Source organism: Pteropus medius, unplaced genomic scaffold (genome assembly GCF_902729225.1).
Source record: "Pteropus medius unplaced genomic scaffold, Ma_sr-lr_union100, whole genome shotgun sequence".
Classification (NCBI taxonomy): domain Eukaryota; kingdom Metazoa; phylum Chordata; class Mammalia; order Chiroptera; family Pteropodidae; genus Pteropus; species Pteropus medius.
The window spans coordinates 1610276-1636333 of record NW_024352783.1 but is presented as its reverse complement, the minus strand read 5'-3'; the positions used below and the strand labels follow the sequence as shown (position 1 = coordinate 1636333).

Here is a 26058-nt window from a genome sequence, read left to right as displayed (position 1 = left end):
ACTCTGGTTTCATGCAGGATTTTGTCAACCAAAAGAGTCTACCAACCACTGACCACTTAGTTATGAAGTGTTTTCTTCCCCTAGGGAAGGGTGTTTTCCTTCAACTTCTGTCCTGCCTCCTGCCTACAGTACTGGGACTGGCTGAGGGCCACACCTCCAGGTGGTTACAGGCTGCAGCAGGGCCACACATAGCTTTAGCCTGAGGCTACAGGGCTGAAGTCCCTGAGGTTCCCAAGGCCTCCTCCCAAGGCAGCCAAGGGAAGCAATGAGGATGAACTAGACTATGAAAAGCCCTCATCTTTCATTCCTGTCACCTACCAGGGGCAATTCACCCTAACACTAACCAGACAGGACTCAAAGAAAGAGCCCTGTTTTATCTGTGGAAAAGCTGAAGGACAGAGAGAGTAGGCAACTTGCCCAAGGTCATATCATCATTAAGTGATAAGGCTAGAGTTTGAACTCAGGTAGTGTGGCTCCAGGGTCCATGCCCTTAACTACTATACTACACTGCCTCTCAAAAGGACTCGGTACACAAACCAACTAGTCCTGACCGCAACATGGTGAGATCGACTTTTTAACAATCCAGAATATTCTACATCCACATATTCCTTTGAGTAAGACCCCCAGCTGTTGAAGTAGGCAGGGTGAAGACTGCTCACTTATTCTAACAATGCCACCGTCTCTGACAACATTTCTGGGACTTGTCTCAGGGAGCTGCCCTCAGGGGTTTCTGAATACCCCAGGTAGTGGCAGCTCCTAGACCCCAGGATCCAGATAGCACTTTCACATCCTGTCCCAACCTTTGGGTGTCAAATATGTTGAATCCAGGCTCCAGGATCAAGCTTGGGTGATGCTGTTGGATAAAAATTAACCGTGACTATAAAGTAACAACACTGGCTTTCCCCTGTGGGGCTGGTAAAACGGCTCTACAGGCCAGTGGAAGAAATGTCTCTCCTCCCATGGTGGCTACTAAAGTGGACAGGACGCTCATCTGGACCTGTCAACTGAGGTCTGTTTGGTGAAAAACAAAAAAGTCAGCTCCATCCTTTACAGTCACACCTCTGAAGCCAACGAGTCATGAACTTGGAGTTGTTTTTCCAACAACTGAATTTCCACTGATCCGCACACCCATTCACCCGCTCCATGGCTCTGCCTTGTAAGAAATGACACACATTTTCGAGAAGGCTGGCCAGGTGAGGAGTTCAGCCCAAGGCCACGCACAGAGAGACACTCAGTGACCCTTAATGAGAATGAGTCACAGCACGGGGCTCCAACCAGTACTAGCTGGCCGAGTCCCATCCCTAATCCTTCTGAAAAATGCAACTGCCGAACTTACACGCTGCCACCATCACCAACCTGTTTCCTTCCTGCGCTAGTTTGATTTCAATGCCACGAGTGGCTGGCACCACTGCCTTCTCTCGAGGCTCCCTTCATCGCCTAAGTAGTGCCCTCTGGCTCTCGGTGCCAGCGGACCAATCCCCTGAAGTCTTCACTCAACATATTCACCAATTCCTGGGGCTCTGAGGCTGGTTTCTGTCCCCAAAGAGCTCAGGGTGCTAGGATGCTGGCAAGAAAAACCATGCGTTTTCCAGGTCCTGTTTCCAAATGGCTCCCCTCTTTCCTGTCTCCCCTGAAAGACTATTAAAAAATGATGGGGAACCAGCTCAGGAAAACATCCAGAGAAGGGGTACTGAACTCGCTGCACCAAGAACTGATGACCCCAATAGGCTGCCCTGCCAAAGAGACAGCAACAGCCATGCTCACAGCCAGCACTTTCCAAGCATCTATTATGGGCCAGGCACTGAGCAAGCTGGACCACTGTTTTCTGTGTTCCCAGAAGGCACGACTGGGATGAACAGGTGTAACTCCCAGCATCTCTCTCCAAGAAACTGACCTATGAGAGAGTGGACACTCACCACTAGAGGAGACAAAGCAGAAGCTGAGCGTTCTTTGTCAAGGTTAAATGTAAAGGGGATTCCTGCATTGAGTGGGAGGTCAGATGCTGGAGAATCTCTAGAGTCCTCTTGACCCTTAAAATTTAATAAGTCTGTGAAAACCGGATGCAAAGATACACAACACGTGCACAAGCCCCCAGCCTACCACTGATGTTATCATCTTCCTTGAGAAAACTGAGATTTCATCCCGGGCTACTCTAGTGGGAAAGCTGCCCTAAAATTGTACCCTGCCCTGATGAACTCCCAGGGCAGGAGGTGATGGAGACGTCTCATGGGGACTTGCTTTAAGAGTTCAATTTCTTCCCAGATGACTCACTTTCAAGTTCTGCTCTCTGAACCACCCTGCATATGCCTTCACTGGCTCCCACCACCATTCTCTACATTCAGGAGGCAGGTGTCTGGGACCCAGCTGGGGGACCCGACTCCTCTGAGCCACCACCACTGCCACTGCCACCGTTTGCAGAGCTGGGCCCCTGCATGCTGCCTCCTCCTTGCCGGGCCTCCACCGGGCACACTGAAGCGCGGCTGCCAGCCTGCTTTCAATATCCGCTCGTCCCGCGCTGGCCTACCAGCCAGACGGTCCCCCCACCCCTTTCCCTTTGAAGAAAAGTGATTTAATTTCATGAGACTTTGGGGTAATCATGTTATGATCTTCAACATTAACCAGAACCAACTCCCTGCTACAAGAGGGTGGGGAAGGAAAGGGGAAGAAAAAGTAAACAGTCCCATTTGGGATTGCCAGAAATGAGAGGAAAAAGAAAATCACAGCAGCTGCTTTGCTGGTTCCCCTGATGAGGACAGGCCTCTGCCAGAAACGGGGCCTCTGTGCCAAGGTTTCTGGAAACAAGGAAGTTGGGCTTGGCAGGGCCTCCATTTCTACAGGTTAATCAGCTCAATTCTGGTGGGGGGAGATACCGTTTTCATTCCTTAGCCACCCTCTTATTCCCACCCCACACTTTACATGGTGCTCTACAACCCCCACTCCTACCGCAGCTGAGATTACCTGACATCTCTACCTGAGCTTGGGGCCTCCCTGCCCCGTCTCCTAGGCCAAGGCCAGGATGTAGAGCTGTTCTAGAGACCAGGTCAAGTGGCCACTTTAGATTTCCCTAAAAGGCTTTACTACCGCACCCCTGCCGACTTCTTAAAGCTTTTTGGACAACAAAAGCCAGCTTGATGAGAAGATCGGGTTAAGAGAAGGCAAGATTAAGTCAGGAGGGGGAGGAGGCTTTTAAAAAAGGCAAAGAATAATTCAGGGCACAACCCTAGAATAGTGCATCTAAGGGTTAGCTGGAGCCAGCGAGGAATTCTCATGAACAATGGTCCTTCTTGGCAGACAGTCCAAGGGTGTGGTGCTAGCTTGAAAAAACAGCAAATAACCCAGGCTCCAGGGCCACCGGGGAGGGGGCTGGTGTAAAGCTGGAAAGCTAGAGTGAGGGACTTTATGTAGACACCCAGGAAATGATGGGGCACAAAGGAAGGTGCTTTCCTTGGAGTTCCATCCCCAGAGACATCTTGGCAGAGCTCAACTCCGTGAAGGGCAGACAGCTCTGTTTCCCAGTCTTGGCTTCCCTCTCGTCTCTCTGGGTTGCCTGTCTGCTCAGAACCCCCAAAAGCCTATGCCGGTTTTCTTGGACCCTCTGCAGGGATGCTGAAACTACAGCATCTGCTAGAGGCTTGACACACAGGGACCACCATGCCACATAAGGCAACTTCTCACACCGCCACCTCTCCATCTCCCCCCGCATCCATTCAGACTTCAGGCTGGAACTCAGAGTGTCTTAGCCATTCAGGAGGGAAATAAGACCCTGGATATGACTTTGGAGACATATGTTTGCAGTTTAAGTCCCTTTCCAAAGCGTAGGGGAAACAATTCATGTGAAACCGGCCATCATGTGACTGCCACATTGTCCCCAAGCCTCCATTCCCAGCTGCCGTTTGAAGGCCATGTGTATGGGGTCACCCTCCATCTGGGCAGGCAGGTAGGCACATCCTTAGACCCAGGGTCAGCTAAGCCAAGTCCTCTGGCCTCCATGAGGCACAGTAGTCCCAGAAGCAGAAACTATAATACATTTTAATATATTTTTGTCTTTACAAACACATTTTTGGTTTGTTTGGGTTTTTTTCCAACTTCATATAAAAAATCTAATTTAAGATGAAGGTCAAGCAGAATAGAACAGAGGGATTACAAAGTCTAATTACTGAGAATGTGAAGAGATATTATTATATTAGAAAAGTGATCAAAATAGGCTTAGAGCAAGCTTTGGACCATGTCAGGAGCTTAATGTGGCAGTTCCAGAGACTGACCTTTAAATGCTTTTGAAATTCTAAGAGAAATCGCCATTTCCAAGGGCATCCGTGTTCAGTCAATCCGTGACATCAAAATTAGATCTGTGTCCCCCGAGAGAACGGACTCCTCGGGCAGCTGACAGAGGTGAAAAGGGCTCATGAGCCCTACAGCCTTCGTGGTTTGTGGCTATTCTCTCAATACGGAAAGTTCTGAGAGACTGGCGGAACTGAGGTCTGTGGGGAGCGGGGTAAGCTGGGGACCAGAGAAGGGCTCTAGTGGGAAGCAACATGGTGGTCACACGTGGCAGGAATGTTTGGAAGCAGAGTATCCCATAAGTCTTGGGAAGCCCCAGTTGTGGGTCTAGCCACACAAAGCACATGTCTCTTAACTGTGAGCTCCAAACCAGCGGCAACTTAGATTAGTGGTAAAAGCACTGAACAAGGTGGTAAGAGATTTAGGCTTTAATTCCATCTTTTCATCACACTGCACTTTTTCAGATTCTCAGGGGGTCAGGCTAAAGGAGGCGTGATTGCTCTGTGTCCACTCCCTGTGTCTCTATGACTTCTCTAAATAGTGATGCGAGTGTAGACAAAACTTCCTTTCTGGGTGGGGGAAAATGACTGCAGACGAAATTTTATGAGTTATCCTAACCAGCGGCTTATGTAAAACCTACTCAGAAGGCTCAGAGCTAATATTTATTGAGCACCTGCTATGAACCATATACTGTCCCAAGCACCTGAACTCATTTAACTCACAGCAATCATAGGAGGGAGCATTATTATCACCCCCAATAGACAAAGGAAGAACCTGAGTCACAGAGTGGCTGAGACACCTGTCCAATGCCACAGAGTTATTTATCACGTGACAGAAGTGAGGTTTGAGCCTAAGACACTCTAGCACAGGAGTCCCACCTCTTAGGCTACTAGACTCACAGCCTACTAAGAAGAGGCAAATGCAGATTCCCAACTGCTCTGGCCATAAAAGCTCTCAGGCATGTGCCTGGGGACATAGCTAGACTAGCTCACTCTTTTCTCCCAAAAGGTTGCCTGCTTGTGTCTGAGTTACCCACCAATCTCTTGCTGGAAGGATAAGAAACAGGTGGTTTGCTTGGCCTGTGGCATGACATAGGGTCTTGGTACACTCACCAACGGAGGCAAAGACGGAATCGATCAAGGCCACAAATAAAGGCTCAACCCTTCAAACATTTTAACATGGGAGGTCTACCTGAACAGCCTTTCTTCCTTAGAAGCAACAGGAAGCCCCATGCAACACTTCCACTCAGACTCTTCACATTCTTACTTCAAGCTGCCTTTCGGCCCTTCTGTCCCCAAATCCCAACAAGTTAGGTCCCTGAAATGCAGGCAAGGCAAGACCTCCCACATGGAGAACATAGGACATATAAGGAAGGATGTCGCTCAGAAGACTCAAACTCTTCTTGAAAAGGAAATGACCTTCTTGGCTCCATTATTATTTTTTCTAACAAAGTAAAAGTGATTAATCCATATTCAAACCAAAATAGTTTATATTCAGAGTCTGCTGAGGGCTTTTTAATTACGGACTATGAAAGAAAATAATGCTCACTCTTCTGCTTTGGAATAACAAGCTAATAAAGTGGAAATTAAACTGATCTTTAAAGAAGACCAGAAAGAAAGGTTCCTAAAACTTAATTTCCACTCATTTTTTTAATTCCCATAACTATAAACTATTTGAATAGACCTTTAAAATGTTTTAATAGAAAAATTCCTGGGAGGAGAAGTGTCTAAGAGGTTCAAATTTAACAGTTGAGAAAAGTCTCTTAGCAGCCCGCAATCCCCACAGGATTGTGAAATTTATCACCCGGGTCTCTTGGTACCGGATCTTCACCAACGGTGGAAGAAGCCAGGCAGGGAAGCCAGAGGCCATGTGCAAGGACAGGAAATTTCAGTGTCCTACTTTGAAAAGCAGACGAGTTTATTTCTATACCCACATGCATGCATGTCCAGAACACAGGGCATCAATCAGGAAGAAAGCTAGGGAGCAATTGGTGTTGCTGGTGTGGCATCTGGAAACCAACCACGCCCCCTCCTTCATCTTAGATCCCTCACTGAAAACTTGAGGTTGACATACTGTTCCCTCCCAAGGGCCTAAAGTGAGAAAAGGCCTATAAAAAGGGGGGAAGGCTTATCTAGGGAACATAATCTGACTCTATTCGCACAAAAAGGTACTTCATAAGCTCATCAATCCCTTTTTAGCTGGGCCATTTATTTATTTATTTATTTATCCAGCCAATAAACCTTTGTTAAATGTCTCCAATGAGACACTAAGGCACTGTGCTGGGAGATACAACCTAAGCTCTATGGAGGCAGAAGCAAATGTGTGAATTTGTACTGGAAGATCCAGCACCTGGGCAGGGAGCATCCTGGCTGAGGAGTGATGGGCTAGGCATTCATCCCCCCAGCCTGGAGACCCCACCCCAAACTTACCTGTTGAGAGGCTAGACAGAAAGAGATTCCTGGCAAAACTCCAGACCCAGGCCCAAGGGTACCTATGCAGCACAAACCTAATGGGACATGGGAGGTGGCTAAAAAATTTAGAAAGATGGGAGTCAGGGACAGACTGAGAGGGGCCTTGAATTCCATGTGAAGGAGTTTGAACTTGATTCTGTGAAAAATGAAAAATCACAGAAGAAGGGAGCTTGGGTGGCAGTGGGCCAAAGAACAATGGGTATTTGAATGAAAGCATCTAGAGTGTGGTTAAATAAAATATACCTTATTCCACTGAGAAATGTATTTATTATCATGAAACCATTATTCTATAATGGCAGGAAGCTCAAAGAAACTAAGATTCTACTATTTATTATTTTCTATGGCTTACTCTAAATCTCAGTGCACATATACCTTCTTCAATGCTCTACTGAAAGTGTATTCAATAACCTTAAAAGTCACTGCCATGTCCACATCCCCACCAAGTGTCATTTTCAATGCTATTTACTTACACTATCCATAGGTTCAAATCAGCCCTTCTGAATAGCTGCCATTTAATTTCCTGTTTGACCCATGCTAAATGCAACCAATGCGAGCCTATGATGTCTTTAATACAGTTAGTGATTTTCTTAATTTTCTTAATTTTTCTTAATTTTTTTTCTTAATTTTCTTAAGGATTTTGTGCATTTACAGTCAACTCTGTTCATTATAATAATTTGTTTAAATTAAGCTTTTTTTTTTCCTTTCTGGGAACTAGTAGGTAAATGGTAAAGTGTTTAAATTTCCACATACTCCCCTTACAGTAGCATGCAGTCCACACACACTTTGATAGGAGCTCAGCACAGCGTTCAAGTGTGGTCATTCACGCCTTCCTTCTTTCATTCAGTGCAGATTTTTTACCGAATTCACACATTGCCCCCAGAACTGGTCCAAGGACCGGGACACAGAGATCTCATGCAAACTTGGTGCCTGCCCTAATGGCACTTGCAGTCTCGGATCAGGAGACAGGCATTCAATGAGTGAACAAATATGTAAACGAGATAATTTCAGACAGTGAACACAAGACAACATGACACTATAGGTGTGTGGAGTCACTACTAGTCAGGGAAGGACTCTCTGAGAAAGGCATCTGAGCTGAAACTTGAGAAATAAGGGGGGAAAAAAAAAGCACAGGCAAAGAGAGAAAGAAACAGCAGGTTGAAGCTCAGCGAGTCTGAAGAAGGGGGGCCAGGGTGGCTGCAGTGTGGGGAAAACACTTCGAGAGCCAGGGTGGCATGGCATCAGCAGAGTGCAATAGGAGCCACGTAGGTTTTAAAGCAGAGGGCGTGCGTTTGCGGTTTGCTGCAAATGTAGAAATGGATGAAACCAGGAGGGTAAGGAAGAGGCTTTAGCAATAGCTTAAGAAATGACATGAAATAGATGGATTAGAAATATTTTGGATAGTATTGATGAGATTCAGCAAAGAACTGTTTGGGGTGAGGGGAACACGGTGATAGAGAAAGAAACTGAAGATAATTCAACTAGGTATTTGGCCTGAGCAGTTTGAGGTCTCTATTAGATATGCCGGTGGAGGTATGAAACAGAGAATTGTGGGGTTTGGAACTCAGAAGAGAGGCCAGGGCCAGAGAGGTAAAACTAAGAGGTTTTGCAAGGCATTAGGAAGCATCAAGAGAAAGGATGAGGTCATCTACAGAGAGCAGGCATGGAGGTAAGAGAGGCGAGAACTCTGGGGTGAGCTCCTAAATGTAAAGGTCAGGTAAAGGAGGAACAGCCAGAGGAGAAAGCTGGGCAGGAAACGGATGGATGCACGGATTTATATGCAAACAGCCTGAACCAGTTACTGTAATCAGCAAAGGAATAGTGCTATTTACTCAATGAACCACTTTACTCCCCACTGATTTGGTTTCTACATCGCTATAAGACAATATGTAACCTTTCTTTCCTACTGTTCCTAAGCCAGCAGCAGGCTACAACCACCCACTAGATCTTGAACAAGAAATAGCCAAATAAAAGACTGATAACTAAGATATGCTGTATTGCTAACCTAATGATGAAAAAGTACGTAAATCATACTGGAAAATCCTGGATGAAGGGATCCAGATAGATTTCTCTCATTCCCAGAAGCAGTGGGCTATCACAATGGCCCTCTCCTCAAGACATGCATCAGTCTTGACTAAAAGATAATCTTCACTCTGTTAACCATGTGTGCTAACTCCTTTCATAGCGAGGTGTGGAACCTTCGGATTATGGTCTAAATCCTGCCTTTAAGCTCCAACCATGAAGAAACACCATTTTGTGTGTACTGTGTCAAAAATACAACAAAGCCTCAAAAGTCATTAATGATATCTATTAAAGGCTACAGAATGAGTGAAAATTAGTCTTTCCTTTAAAAAAAGGGGGGAGGGTTATTGATAGTTTCATCTCTGGGGCAAGATTTCTCTGTGTTAAATGGAAAAGTAGAAGTTTAAGATGTGCTTTCAGATTTTAGATAGGCATGTAGCAAATTCTGAAAAGGTGTGCCTCAGCCCTGTGTTTTTTTCTAACATAAAGGCAGTGCTGGCAATTCCGTTAGATTTCTACTATGAGTTGACACTGTCACACCTACAGATACACTGGGTGTCAGATATCCTTATCACATAATACATGAAATGTAATGCCTGAACATAATTTAATGTACTATTTTTCTGAGCTTTCTCTTGAAAAGCAGGGTGACTTCTTGGGTAGCAGCAATTTACCTTTCACACTTCTGTAATAATCAAGGTACCTGATTGCCCTGAATAACATTTCAGGCTGTCAGAATATTTCATGGATGTGAATTAGCATTTCAAAACCTTTGAAACCAAGGGTAGGAGGGCTTTTTACCTTAGCTAAAGACTCGGCAGGCTGCAAAGAAGCAAGTATTAAATGCACCCCTGGAGAAGGCATAGTTCGGCAGGATATTAGATAGGGGTCTCAAAAAAAATGCATCAAAAAGCTTGAGAAATTCTGGCTCATTAATCATATAGCCTGAAATTTCCAGAAAGGATCCGAGTTCAAATATTCTGTTCAATATCTTTATAACTCATTAAAACATCCTGAGTATCTCAACACTTTAGACACAGAAACAACATTTTTCTAGATTGATTCTCCAATGCAGGAAGGGGCATAAAAATCTTATTAGGCCATGGCCCCTATATTGGAGTTGGGGAAACTTCATACTGAGAAAGTCTGTGGTCATCAAAATATAACAATGGCCTCAAAGATTTTTTTGTGAGCAGGTTGAGCATCTGGGGCTAAAGATCTACTGAGGTATGAGACTGAGAAACAAAACCACCCAATTCACCGAGTTATTGCTCTCACAGCCATACCGTTTGCACAGTTCCATCAGGCCTTCCCCTACTAAAAACTGGTCCTGGTTCCCCACTGTCTATTAGTGGTTCTCTAACTGTGGTCCCCAGACCAGCAGCACCAATTTAAAAATTAATTTGTTAGAAATACCTACTGAATCTCTGGGTATGTATGACCCTGATGCATGCTAAAGCGTGACAACCCCTTGCCTATGTAAATCCTACATTCATTAATCTGATGGCCACCTTGCCCATACCACCTTTCTGTTCCATCCCCTACTGCTCTCCCACTCTAAGCCTAGTTTCTAGGTGGATTCTCTCATTGACTAGAAGGTCTCTGAAAATGCCCGCTCCACCCCTTCCCTTAGGGCCATCATCACTCACTGAACTCACCTGCCTAGAATCTGCCACTTTCCTCATCCCACTCTCCCACGGCCACTCAAGTCCTCTATTTCTCAGGAAAGGCAATCCTATAACTCAGACTGAGCCCTCCCCTACCTGGTTGGCCCTAAGTATTCTATCCGACAACAGAAGGCGGCGGTCTTTCCTCAGTACAAAGTAAACCAACCTAAGGTGACTCAATTAAACTAATTATAGCAGAGTAACTAGTTGTAACTTTCTCAATTTTATGCTTTTTGAGTTACACATTTCTTCTAAACCTTTGTTGCCAGTTCCTTGCTATCCCACTTGAGTGCTGGTCAGCTAATGACAAAACCGATAAACAGCTCGGTGTTCTGCAAAGAGCACGATGACTTCCTGTGCTGCCTGCTGCACATGTCCCCAACCCCACTGTTAGTACCACTCATTTGGCAGTTAACATATCTTATGTTGTAAAATATACTTTTATCCCTAGGAAGCCTACCCTAATCATAATGGTTAGTGTGATATATAAATATGCACACACGCATTTATACACATGTACCTTGAGTGCAGTGTGTCCCATTTCTTCTGATCGATGTCATTCTTGCCACCCTGATCCCCCCACCCTTCGCCCTCAGTGCTCGCAGACACACTCACTCAGATGCACGTGACCCTGGTGGTTTAGACTTGCCCTCTGGGGTCTTCTCATATGCATGAATCTTTTTTTTTAATTGAGGTGAAATTCATATAACATAAAATTAATCACTTAAAGTGTACTTCAATGGCATTTAGTACATCCACAGTGTTGTACAACCATCACTTCTGGCGATTCCAAAACATTTTCATCGCCCCCAAAGGTAACCCATCCCTGTTAAGCAGTCACTCTCCATTTTCCCCTACCTCCAGCCTGGCAACCACTAGTCTGCTTTCTGTCTCTATGTATTTGCCCATTCTGGATATTTCACATTAATGGAGTCATGTGTGACCTTTGGTGTCTGTCTTCGTCACTTAGCATCTTTTTATGGTTCATCCACACTGTAGCATGATTCAGTACTTCACTCCTTTTTACATCTGAATAATATTCCATTGTATGTATATATCACACTGCGTTTATGCATTTATCCATTGACAGACATCTGAATTGTCTCCACCTTTTTGGCTATTGTGAATAATGCTATGAACACTGGTATATAAGATTCTGTTTGATTCCCTGCTTTCAGTTCTTTTGGATATACATCTAGGAGTGGAATTGCTGGATCATGTGATAATTCTATGTTTATCTTTTTAAGATGTCTGCATTAGTTCCTCAATGTGAATCTGCTTTATTTATCCCCAGGGTTATTTGTGTTCAGGAAAAGAACCTTAGACATCTTCATATTATACCCAAGCCCAGCGCATATAGTAGGTAGGCATCACAATGAATGATAATGTAGAGGACTTACTATGGGCCAGGCATTTTGCTAAGAGCTTTACGTGTATTAACTTATTTAATGCTCATAATAGCCCGGCAAGGTATTATTATTATCCCCATTTTTCAGATGAGTAAACTGAGATGAAGAGAAATTAAGGAACTTGCTCAAAGTCACATGGCCAGTAAGTGGCAGAGCCAGGATTAAAACCCAGGCAGTCTGACTCCAGAATGTGGGCTCTTAAACCACTACACCATCGGTCCCCAACCTTTTTAGCCCCAGGGACTGGTGCTCCTATGAGAATCTAATACCTGATGATCTGAGGTTGAGCTGAGGCGGTGATGCTAACGCTGGAGAGTGGCTATCAATACAGATGAAGCTTTGCTCACTTGCCCATCACACACTTCCTGCTGTACAGCCCAGTTCCTAACAGGCTACAGACTGGTTTTGGTCAGTTGCCCAGGGGTTAGGGACCCTTGTACTATACCACGAGCCTCTCTCATATTCATTTACCCTCAAATCCTAAAAGACAAACATTGGGGTGAGGGTGTAAGGAGGTTCCTCATACCTGGGGATCGAAAAATAAAATCAGATCAACTAGTAAAAGAACTTAAAATGGAAAACATCTAGCCTCCTTAGCATGTATTTTCACCCTATTCTTTAAGCTATTTTTTTTTTTGAGTGCCTACCATAGGTCAAGTATCCTTTGTCATCCTTAATCCTCACCAAAATCCCATGAAATAGGTATAATTATCTCCATTTTATGGACAGGAAAAGTGAGACTTTTAATATACAATTCTAGTTCTTAAGACTTGGTTGGCTATCAGGAGCCATTCACAGCCAGGACATTGCATCTTCTTCACACAAATTTCACCATAATACAGTAAATGATAAACTTTCCACAGGTAACCTGAGTCATTAAGAAGAAGCTATTGTTTAAGAAGGTGGATAAGTATAAAATGCATTTCAGGAAGACTGCTATTCAGAATGATTAAGATGATATAAATGTTGTTACACTTAAAGGAGCCATGTGCAATTTTCTAGAAGATTTTCTTACATGGGAACTCTCAAACCTGATCTTGGCCGGCCAATGAGCCCGAGCACTGTGGGTCAACAATACCACCTGATGGCTTTATGAAGATAAACTACAATCAGAAGATGAATTATAAAAACAAGAAAGAGCAGCCAAAGTATTATGAAATGGAAAATACCTGAGGAATCAATGAAAACAGGGAGATGAAAACGAGGTACATTAAGCAGAGTGAGAAGGGGTCACCAAGAAAGAGGCGGACAGGTCAGACTACTGCCCCTGAAAAGCAGATCAGCAGGAAGAGCAAAAGCAAACAAGACAAAGATAACCCTGGGCCATCGCTAGGAAACAGACTCAAGGGTCACCAGGACTGTGCAATCAACCAGTCATATGTCAAATTGAGGATTAAGCGATGAAATTATTTCAGCCAACATACCTGACTGCTTGTTGTTCACATAGTAAACTCGGTGAGGTCAAGAATGAAAGGTTGTATAACTTGGTTCCAGGCTTCTCTTTACAAAGCTTGTCCCCCAGAGCCCTAGGGGTTCTTTGCCGGGGATTACAGGGACTGGGGTGGGATGAGGATGATGCACTCCAACCAGCCCGCTTCACCAACTCCTCCTTCAGCTAGAGCAGCTCAACTTTTCCCTGTTTTCCCAACTGAGCTTCCAAGTAAGATTTTGTATGAAGAAAGAACCTTGATAAAAAGCACTCGAAAAGCAGGTGGGGCAAGACGGCAAAGCCTATAATATCACACAAGCCTATGATATCTGCTCCACCACTGAGTGGATAGGGCATGCAGCAAGCACACATGCACAGTGTGTTCTCTTGATTGCTTCTCCAGCTTCTCTTCATCCTTGACACAGGAACCAGTCCCAACTCTTATCAGTTTTTCCTTCAGAGGACGGTTCACTTCTTTCCCATTTCCTTGGCCACAACTCCAGGCATGATTGCCCCCTCTCCTGGTTTGCAGCAAAAACTTTCCCACTGCTGGCAGCCACACACTGCTCACCAGCATGGAGCACATTTTCCTGATGTCACCCATGGCCCAAAGGGTCAAAGTGTCCTCACTGGCCTCAGAGTATCTCAGGGGCACTCCAACCGGCTTACTCATTAACCACGGCCTGGGCCAAGAGGATAGTACTCCCACATCTCATATTGCTGATCGTTTTATTTCTCCCTGGTGTCTCCTGCCCCGACAATGAAGAGAATGTGTCCAAGTTACATTCCAACTCTCCATGAAGTGCTCCTAGCTCCTCCCTACTGGCCAGTGGGGGTATACTATAGGGCAGAGGGATGTGTGATAGAAACAATTGCTGAGGTGTGAATATACCCAGAGAAATGGGACAGGGCTGCAGACTGGCCTAGGCAGGTGTGATCATCTTGCCTTCACTTTCAGCAGCGCTTGATAACTGCTCCTACCAAGTTTGCCCTGGGGGATCGGAGGCTCGGGGCCTCCCGCTGCTGCTGCCTTGTCCTTATCTCATGGAGTGGAAATCCTTCTTCTGGACTCTGAGCAGAGCCTGGGCAAGCTGGGTTAAGAGCTCACCTGTTTTGAGTGTCACACTCCAGGACCTGGGCACTGTGGCCAAGCAGGGTCACATTCCCAGTGACCTGAGCTAATGGACGGTGTCCTACACCAAAGAGTGCTCTTCCTCTGCCCCAAACTGCCCTAGGCCGTCACTCACCACCCCACACTCTCCACCTCAGGCTAAGCAAGCTGTGGTTTGGAGCCATCAGGCCAGATGCCCTAAGTGGCCGGTCTCTCAGATGTCCAGCCCAAGCCCCATCCCTGTATTGTTCACCAGTAGCCAGACAAATCATCAACCTACCTGAAATCCTCCAAGAGCTTTCCATGGTCCTCAGAATGAAATTTAATCTTTTACAGAGCCCACAAAGCCCATGCTGAGGGCAGCCCTCCTGCCTTCCTCTTCCCCTTACCGCCTCCCCCACCTCCCACCTTCCTTCCCACCAGCCTTTTCTTTTCTCTGTTCCTCAAACATGGCGAGCTCCTTCCCCACGTCAGGACCTCTGTATTTGTTCTCAACGTGGAATGGCCTTACCTTCAACATCTGCATGGCTGGCTCCTTCTCCTCATTCTGCTCTCAGCCCAAATGCTACTCCTCAGAGAGGCCTCCCCTGATGCCTGGTCTAACACTGCCCTCTAAACAAGTTCTGCTCTTCTCTCCCCATTCGTTACTCCTCTAACGCCTGTCTCCTCCACAGCTTCATGAGAGCTGAGACACTGCATGGCCACGGTAGTATCTGCAGCATTCAAATCTCTGCCTAGACACAGTGGGTATTCAGCATCTGACCGTTGGTAGAATGAGTGGATAACTGAATGAATCAATGAATGAGTGAATGAATGAGAAAATAAATAAGTGAACGAGTGGATTGAGTGAATGAAGGAGTGAGTGCTTAAATGAATGCAGCAAGGCAGGCAGAAGTGTCTCAGATGAGGCAGATATCCACTTAGTGGTCCTCAGCTCCACCTGTTGCTCTTTGCCCAGGGAGGGCTGAAACCCAGCAAACTCCAGTCCAGACTCTACTTGCACTCTTGGTACCCATTTAACCCGACCGAGATGCTGCCAAGAGGACATGTGCACTTTATTCGTCTTTTTCATAACAGATAAAACTTTTACACTGTCCATTTAAACCACCATTGTTTGGTCCTCCCCTAAGGAAACTTCAAAACTAAAATTTCTTTCTCCCCTCATTTTGAGGCTTTGTTGTAAAAGAAATGCTCCATTTAGCATTCCTAAAGGGCCATTAGCATCCCAAAGCCCTTGTTGTGCTGCCCGGCTGGAGGCTGTTCCTGAAGAACGGACTGTGGGCCAGGCGAGATCCTCTGGCTGAAATGCGGCCCCTGAAACCCCCACTTGGCATAATCTCCATCCTCACTCGCCAAACTCCATTTGCCCTCTCATTTCAGATATTTAGTGTGTATTCTCATTCTCTGACTCTTATTCTGAAGAATTTCGCTCTCCCCCACTTTCTTTCTGCCTCATGAGGCACCTTTTGATAAATACTGTATGGACGAACTTTTCATTCCAATGAAAGACCCCCTCCACAAGGCAAGATGAATATCCCCTTTATAGAACAAACAGTGGGGTTAATCCCTCCCTCGCCTTCCCCACCCCTTGCTTTGCCTTCCATCCCTGTGTAAAGAGAAAGCAGAAGCCATTTCCCCATGAAGCAGGTGGGACAAACCTGAGCAGGTCTCTTCTGCTTCCATGCTTTAGACAGGACTGAGTAAGTGATTCCTCCTGCAGTTAACATTTCAGCTTGTCAGGGACGTCACTCTGCGTGGCACATTGTTCTAGATAATCGCCCTGCTGCTGAAATTAGCTTGTGAATCAAGACAAAAAAAAAAAAAAGCTTCTGGAAAGGCTAACACAGTTGCTAGGTTCTCTGAGAGAGAGAACCAAGTTCCTGTCTGCCCGAGTCCCCATCAGACCAGATTCTCCCCTCTCATGGGAGCCTCGCATCTCCTACATATGGCCTCAAAACTGGATGTTGGGCATCTTACCGGGGATCCCTGCTAAAGGGTGTCCACCTAGCAAAAGCATCTCAGCAGCCATGACAAACATGATGGGCACGTGTGTCCCTGGGGCCACGGCATGCAAGGCAAGATTGGCCTGCTCCACGCTGCACCTAGCTCACATTCCACCTTCATAAGCGCCAGTGAAGGAAAGCAAAATGCTCCCTTTTCACCCACGAAGTACTAAACCCAAGCCATTTGCCTGACATTCGTACAGCTGGTTATTTCATCTAGCTGAATGGACTTCCTTAATGTCTGGTAGATACTTTCTGAATAGGCTGTTCCAGGAGCAAGAGACTGAAGAGAACTTTATTTTTTTGAAATACTTTTCACTGATGTATTTATCCACAGTATATTTATTAAGCACCTGCTATGTGCCAGCATTCTGCTAGGCCCTGAGGACACAAACATAATATCTAGAGGCCGGTCCTAGGGAGATGCATCTTGCTGGGGAGGGACGTCGGTGGACTTAGGAAACAAAGCATTTCAGAAGTTCTACAGCTATTGCCCACAGAGGGCCTCCATTCAATAGGGCGGTGCTGTAGGACTTCATGTGCTAGACAGGCAAGAGGATGCCGCTAGTTTCTTAATGATTAATTTATAATAAAGTAACCTTTGGTCCAGTCTTTCACAGACAGCTCTTCCAAACCCCACTGAGGCATACAGCAGCAGCAGGAAGGGCCACTTCCTTTCACTATCCTCCAGGTACTGGAAGAAAGGGGGCTGGTCTGGGAGAAGTGTTTAGGACGAGGTTCAACAAATTCTTTCAGTAAAAGGCCAGATAATAACTATTTTAGGCTTTGCAGGCTACAGGGTCTCTGTTGCAACTACTCAACTCTGCTGTTATAGGGAAAGCAGTCACAGACAGTCCATAAACAAATGGGCATGGCTGTGTTCCAATAGGAATTTATTTACAACACAGGCAACAGTCAGAAATTGGCCCACAGGCTGTAGTTTGCCAATTACATGGTCCAGTTCAGCACTGAGAAAGAATCAATCCTGGGCCTGGGTCTTCATTAATTTAATGAACTGAAATAATAATCCACATAATAATGGCAAACTCAGTTAAGTGACAAATTTCCTGAAACCAATGCAATTGCTAAAGCAGTTAGTGAGGGCCTACAATGTATCAGAGCTGTGACAGGGACAGAGATGAGGAGGATGAAGGCTCTCTAGTCAGGACAGCATTGTGTGCCTGTGATGAACGAGGCACAATTTTGTTTTGATATATAAGTGGTAGCATACTCTGTATATCACGGAGTCTTGTCCATGGGTACACATATAGAATTATGATTTTACCTGTAGCATTAAATTCTAGGGTGTGTATACCCTATTTAGCCATTTCCTTATTGGTAGATATTTAGGCTGTACTCTCTCTGGGGTGTGTGTGTGTGTGTGTGTGTGTGCGTGTGTGTGTGTGTGTGTAATAAATCTATAGAAACCATAAACAGTAAAAGTAATGGAAACAGATCCATCTAGATCTCTATAACTCTGGACAAACACACTCGCACATGCCTTTTTGTGCACGTGTGTGTTTCTTTAGGGTTAGCACTGAGAGGTGGAATTGCTGAGTCATGGGGATGGCACGTTTTAAATGCCCTCAGTCATTCCAAGGTTCTAGGGCTGTGCCTTTAACTCTGGCTCACATTCTTGTGTCCCTTTTGTCATACAGGGGACCCAAGTGACAGAACATGGAGGGGCCTATGTAAAAACACAACTGAAAAACTACCTAAAGTACCTGGCCCAATGGGAAGCCAACACTATCTGCTTTTTTTTTTTTGGCAAAAAGTACAAACTTCCAGTTATAAGAGAAATAAAACATGACGACTAAACACTGCTGTATGGTATATAGTTGTTAAGAGAGCATATTCTAAGAATTCTCATCGTAAGGAGAATTTTTTTTCTTTTCTGTTTATTGTATCTATATGAGATGATGGATGCTAACTAAACCTATTGCGACACTCATTTCACAATACTATATATAAATCAAACCATCATGCTGTACACCTTAAACTTATATAGTAACGTATATCAATTACTGCTCAATAACACTGGAAAAACAAATTAATTAAATAATCAATTAAGAACCAACCCCTAGGCCCACACGCTACAAAGCGGGGAGGAGTTAGAAGTGAAGGCATGTGGAAGCACCACCACCTTTAGGCCTGTCGCCCAGTCTCAGCTGTCAGCAGAAAAAACGCCGTGGGGGAAATTGGCTCTTATTTAACTCTAATTAATTTGGACCCAGGGTCAACAATTAGAGCAGGCCCAGAGGAGAGCTCTACGGTAGGTTCCTGGCATTCCTGGAGTGGGGGCAGGAGAACATCCAGGATGCTCTGGCCTGTCGGTGAGCACCAAGGACTTGGATTTCTGAATTCAAATGCCAAGCCAGACCTGGCACTGGCCAGGTTGAGACTTTCTTTGTGTCTGAAAACTCTTTTTGTTTGAAGTTGGTGTAACTTTAAGCAGCCTGCCAAGGAGAGCCTGTGAGAAAGCTCCCAAGCCAGGCTGCATTCCCCATCTCAACCTCAGTCAAATCTCCCTCTCCCACGATGCACCTTTTCTCAGCTGCCAGGCCAGGGGGCTTACATGGCTCCTGGCCAGCCCAAAACAGCCCAGCCCAGAGGACTGATTCTCTCTCTCCAAGGCAAAAGAAAAACTCTGAGCACATGAACTGCTGGGGAGGGCTGGCATTTCCTGAGCACCTGATATATGCAGACACTGCACTCAGCATTTTACATACACCATTTCATTTAAGCCTCCAACAACCCTAGGATGTAGACATGATTAAAATCCCATTCCACAGATGACAAACAGGCTGAGAGGCTCAAGGTCTAGCTGTAGGTGATAGAGCTAGGTGTCCAGCTAAGGCTTGTCTGATTCCAAAACCAGAGATCTTTCTACAACATCAGTGGTTTTCAAACTGGGAATTCTAACACTCTAGCATAGTAATTTCTTTTTAATTTTTCAATTTGAAATAATTCTAGATTTAGAAAAAAGTTTTAAAATGGTGCAAATAATTCCTGCATACCCTTCACCCAGCTTCCCCAAATGTTTTTATCTTACATACCAATCCCAGAGTTATCAAAATGAGGAAACTGAAAGCTACAAACCTTACTGAGATTTTGCCAACTGTCCCACTAATGTCTTTTTCTGGTCCGGGATGGCTCCGATCCAGAATCGAACATTGCATTTAGGTTTCACGTCTCCTTCGTCTCCTCTAGTCTGTGACAGTCCCTCCGTCTTTCTTCGTCTTTAATGACCTTGATAGTGACCAGTTATTCTGCAGAATGTCTCTTGCAGTTTTTTCATGATTAAATTCAGGTTATATGTTTTTAGTGGGATCCCACAGAAGCAGTGTTGAATCCTCCTCAGTGCACCCTATGAGGTGGCACCTGATGCCAGTGTATCCCATTACTGGTTATATTAGTTCTAATCACTTGGTTAAGATGATATCTGCCTGGTTTCTTCACTGTAAAGTTGTTAGCTTTCCTTTTGAAATTGTGGGGAGATACTCAGACACTTCGTAAATTTTCTATTTCTCATCACACTTTTACCCACTAACTTTAGCAGACATTGCAATCCTCTAAACAACTAGTATTGAGAATTTTTTTTTCCAAATAGTGCTTTTCTATTTCCATTATTCTTTTTACATTTACATGAGCATCTTCCACTCTCCATGTTGTTTTAAAGTTATAATTCACATATCACATAATTTACCCTTTAAAATTGTGGATGAAAAAGGGGCTGCATACTAAACCTGACAAGCTCAGGGGAGGCCTGCATGGTGGGCCTTACAAACTCAGAGACTGAAATTAACCACATAAGATGGTCTGAACATAAAAATTCCTAACTAAAAATGGGTCATGGCGGTAGTCACGTCCTAGGACTGTAGTTTCCTTGACAAAGGTCAATCTTTACCTTAAGTGAGCCTGTCTATGGTCTTTTTGCTTCTAAGATAACATACTCTTGGAATGTCAGAGTAATCTCCTTGTCCAGACCCCTCAGGGCACAACCACCCCACCAGAGCACAAGACCACAGAACCCCTCGTTGTTATCTTGTTCCTCGAATACCATTTCTATGTGCTGTAAGTGTTGATTATTAACTATCCTGTACCCACCAATGTAAATGAAGTGTGTCTCTCCATCTTACTTTTTATCCAGTCCCAGAGATGTCCCCGCTTTGCTTTCTTCCACCCCCTTAATCTACCACCAATGGATTTCATGGAACCTTCCTTACATCTCCTCTTTTGACACTAATGTATAAAATAAGCTGCAAAACTGCCATTCTCCAAAGTATTTTCTCAATCTGTCGAAATTTTGTTTCCCAGCAAATTGTCGTCAGTTTGGCTCAAATAAACTCATAAAAGTTCTCTACAGGTTTGGACGTTTATGTCGACAAAAGTGTACAATTCCATGGTTTTTAGTATGTTTACCCATTTGTCCATCAACAATGCCTAATTCCAGAACATTTTCACCATCTCAAAAAGAAACTCTACACCCATTAAATAGGCACTCCCCATTCACCCCTCTCTTCAGTCCCTGGCAACCACTAATCAGTTTCTTATATGGATTTGCCTATTCTGGACATTTCATATGAGTAGAACCATACAGTATGCAGTCTTCTGTGACTGGCTTTCAATTATAAATTTTTCAAGACATACCCATGTTTAAAAGCATGTATCAGTACTCCATTCCTTTATAAGGCTGAATAATATTCCACTCTGTGGATGTACCAAACTTCATTTATCTGTTCATTAGTTGATAGCTATTTGGGTTGTTTCTACTTCTTGGCTATTAAGAATAATACTGACATGGACATTTGTGTATAGGTTTTTATGTGGATAAAAACCTTGAGTTTTTATTTTCATTTTCTTTTCTCTTGAGTATATACCAGCAGTTTTGCTGGGTCATATTGAAACTCTATATTTAAACTTTGTGAGGAACTATTTCCTAAAGCACTACACCACTTTACATTCTCACCAGCAATGTACTCATGAAGGTTCCAATTTCTCCACATTCTTTTCGACACTCGTTATTATCTATATTGTGATTATAGTTGTCCTAGTGGGCATAAAGTGGTATCTCATTATGATATTACTTTACATTTCTCTGATGACTAATGATATTGACATTTTTCCGTGTGTGCTTATTGGCCATTTGTATGTCTTCTTTGGAGAAATGTCTACTCAAGTCCTTTGCCTATTCTTATATTGGGTTGTCTTTTTGTTGTTGAGTTGTAAGATTTCTTTATATGTTTTTATATATTCTGGACCCTTATCGGATATATGATATATAAATGTTTTTCCTCATTCTGTGGATTGTTTTTTCATTTCCTTGATAGTGTCCTTTGAAGCACAAATTTTAAATTTTGATGAAGTCTAATTTATCTGTTTTTCATTTGGTTCCACAGAAGATTTTGGTGTAGATTGTCTACGGACAGCTCTATAAGAAATACTTCAAGAGTTTGATCAAGATGCTAGAAGTTACACTTTTAAAATTTATTACCATAAAGTTGTTCGTCATATTATCTATTTTTTTAGTCTCTGCCAGATCTCAAGTTATGTCTCTTTTTCATTCCTAATGCTGTTTATTTGTGCTTTTTCTTCTCTCTTCCTGACCAGCCTTTCCAGATATGTTTATTAGTCTTTCCAAACAACCAGCTTTTGGCTTTAGTTAATCCTCTCTGTTGAATATTTATTTCCTAGTTCATTGACTTTTGCTCTTATTTTTACTCCCCCCCACCACCACTTTTTTCTGGATTATTCCATTAATTTTTTCTAACTCCTTAAATTAGATACTTAGCTCGTTAATTTTCAGCCTCTCTCATTGTTCTGGTATCCTGTGAAACACATGCCTCTCTTTAGTATCCCCTCTTTCTTCCATGCATTTAATAATCTTGGCAGAAGAATGAGGAGAAATAGAGGCAGGCATGGAGCTGAGTAACCTGCCTGTTCTATAAGAAGCCACCTATGGAAATGATCTTTCAGAGAGCTGAGAGCTCCTGGCGGGTGGTGGTAGCATATTCCAGAGCCAGATGAAGCCATTAGGGGTCAAATTTCACACAGGAGGTGGCACACTATATCAGTAAGTTCTTGTGGCCTCACCATCTTGTCCTTGCAGACTGAATTCTATTTCAGCAAATCTCCTTTGCCATGCCAAAAGGCAATGAGGCAGATGCTCATGTAAGGGAAGGAATGAGCCAAAGCAATAAACTTAGGCTCCCCACTCCCGCAGCTGTCGGCTCAAACTGCTCACAATTCAGCTAGGAGTCCTTTTCTTTGCTCCTAATACTTGTTCCCAGTTAATTCCCTCCCTGGCACCACTTGGTAGGGAACCCCAAAACCATCATCATGGAATGGGAATGCTGGAAGGGACTGAGAAATCATCTGTCCAACCCCCTCTTTCACCAAGGAGGAGACCAAGGACCAAAAGATATCCATTCAAGTTCATGATACAGTGAATAATTTTTTCTGACATCAGTATAAACAATTAGCTTGTCCTATTTAATGCATTCTGCTTTGAATGTTACACTTCAGATATTATTTTGTGACCCCTACTTTTTATGGTGTTCATTTGCCTTATATGCTTTTGCACATCTCTTAATTTTGAAAATACTGGATGACTTGGTCACTTAATTTGTTAAATACTGTGAGAGTCTCCCATTAATATTGTGTTTTTGCTCCAAGAAGGCAAAACTAAAAATAAGGAGATAGAGTATCTGAAGACTGTAGTTAATAAGATTGATTTAATAAATATATTGATGTCTATATCCTAAAAACAGAATTCTCTATCAGTTCCCATGGAATAGCAACAAAAGTGATCTTACATATACACATAAGATTATTTTTTAAAAAGCTGTACCAGCTGCAAAATAATAAAATTGGAAATTAATAACAAAATATAACTCTAGGAGCAAAAAGAATATCAATGATGCACTCATTTTAAAAACAGTGACAATATGTCTATAGCCATGCCACCCTAAAAACACCCAATCCCGTCTGATCTCAGAAGCTAAGCAGGGTCGGGCCTGGTTAGTACTTGGATGGGCGACCACCTAGGAAGACCAGGTGCTGTAGGCGTAAAAAAAAATTTAAAAAATTAAATAAATAAATAAATAAATAAAAATTAAAACAGTGACAATGAGAGCAAATGCAAATCAAAACTAATGGGAAGTAGTCAAAGCTACTCTAGAAAGGAAGAGTCAGTGCCTGAAATGGCATTATTGTTAAACAGGGATAAGAAAACGATGGTATTAGTTGAACTGAGCATTCAACTAAAAATATTAGGAAGATCACAAAAGCCTAAATAAGAAATTAATAAAGATAAAACAGAAATTAGAAAATGAGAAACAATGAAAAAAATGTTCAAAAATAAGTGACAAGCTAAAATAGTAAATAAGAGCCCCAGCTCTGAGAGCAGACAGATCTCTTGAATTACAGCCCTGGGCTTTATAGCTGTGTGACATCAGGCAAGTTAAATTTCTAAACTTCTCAAACACCTGTAAAATGGGAATAATAGTATTCAACTCACAGAGTTATAAAGATTTTAAAATTTAGTGCACACAAAGTAGTTAGCACAGTGCTTGGTATACATTGAGTGGTCAATAGATATTATCAGGTGTTATTATCAGGTGTTATTATCATTACTTTCAAAAATGTCAAGAAAACAAACAAATCTAGAAAATAAATATTCGCTGTTAGAAATCAGAAAAGTGATAGAGCTACATATGGAGATTTTTTAAAACATTTTTAGTGATTATTATATACAACTATGCTTAAAAAATGAAAATCTGGGTAAATGATTATTTTCTTGGAAAAGAAATTACCAGGTTTGACTCAAAAAGCAGTTGAAAAATTCCTGAATAAACATACAAGCATGGAAGAAATTGAAATGGTTATCAAATAACTATTTCCAAAAATGGCGCAGGGCCCAGATAGGCTAATTCTAGCAAATCTTCAAGGAACCAATATTTCTCATGCTATTTAAATTATTCCAGAGCATAGAAAAGAATGGAAACTTCTCACTTCATTTTGTAAGGTTAGAACAGCCCTGATACAAAAGGTAATATGAAGAGAAAAAAAAAATCTCACTTTTCAACAGACATGAAAATCAAAAACAAAATATTAGCAAAGAATAATATATCACCAAACAGACTTTATTCCAAGAATGCTAGTATAGTTTAAACTTAGAAAATCACAAAACCACAATGAGATACCACTTCATACCCACCAGTATGGCTATAATCAAAAAGACAGAGAATAAGTACTGACGAGGATATGGAGAAATTGGAATCCTCTTATGTTGCCAGTGGGAATGTAAAATGGTGCAGCTGTGCTGGAAAACAGTCTGGCAGTTCCTCAAAGGTTAAACATAGAGTTACCATATGACCCAGCAATTCCACTCCCAGGTATAAATCCAAGAGAAATAAAAACACATAACCACACAAAAACCTGTACATCAATGTTTGTAGGAGCCAAAAAGTGGAAAATGTCCACCGACTGATGAATAAATAAATGAAATGTGGCATATTCATACCATGGAATATTATTTAGCCATACAAAGAATGAAGTACTGACATGTGCTATAATATGGATGAACCATGAAAACATTAAGCTAAGTGAAAGAAATCAGTCACAAAAGGCCACATATTGTATGATTCTATTTATAGAAAATGTCCATAATAGGCAAATCCATGGACATCGAAAGTAGATTAGTGGTTGCCTAGAGCTTGGGTGGTGGTTCGAGGGAGGGAATGGGAAGGGACTACTAATGAGTACAAGGCTTCTTTTAGAGATGAGAAAAATGTTCTGGGATTAATTTTAGTGATGGTTGTACCCTTCTGAACATTACAGAAACCACTGAATTGCACACTTTAAATGGGTTAATTGTATGCTTTGTGAATTATATTTCAACAAAACTATTTAAAAATTTAGGAAATCAATTCACAATATTAATAGTCAATGAAAAAGTACCATATGATCATTTTGATTGATATCCAAAGGATTAACATTCCACACAGTCTTGATTTAAAACATCAAAAACAAAAGGATACCTCCCATTAAACCAGGAATGGAGGTCACTCCACTAAGCACAGTAAAGAGTATCTATCTGACACTAGTAACCAACAACATACTTAATGATGAGACTACTGAACATTCTCGCTCAAGTCGGGATCAACAGAAGGGTTTATCTTACCATTATTATAACCATTACTCTGAAGTTCTATCCAATGTAGTAAGCCAAGAAAAATAAAAGTACAAATAATGAAAAAGAAGATCTAAAATAGTCATGATCTGCGGATTACAGCTGAAAGTGGAAAAGTCCGAGAAAAGAGAATTATCTGAAACACTATGAGAATTAAAAGAGTTCAGTAAAGTTGTAAGTTACAAAGTACATAAAAATCAACAGCTTTCCTACATGTCAGGAATATCCAGTTAAAAATAAAATGAGAAGAAAAAACATCCTTTTCATAATAGTAATCAAAATTATAAATACACAAAAATAATTTTTTAAGTGTGAGCCTAATATAAAGAAACCTATATACTCTGCAAAGGGGATAAAAGAAGACATGAATAAATGGAAATGTTCAATGCTTCTGGATTGTAAGACTTAAAATTGTATAAACCTATTGGAATAGCTAAAATTAAAAAGACCGACCTTATCAAATGCTGGTGAGAAACTG

The 26058-nt window shown here is 42.7% G+C and overlaps 1 protein-coding gene and 1 non-coding gene across 3 annotated transcripts in view; one reads left to right on the top strand and one right to left on the bottom strand.

Moving 5' to 3' along the window:
• Positions 1 to 26058, bottom strand: part of NTN1 (netrin 1) — a 186754-nt gene that overhangs the window by 130883 nt on the left and 29813 nt on the right. The window lies entirely within an intron of this gene.
• On the top strand, positions 23337 to 23455 carry LOC120589969 (5S ribosomal RNA). Its single transcript, XR_005649599.1, has one exon. It is a non-coding gene; the product is annotated as a 5S ribosomal RNA (ribosomal RNA).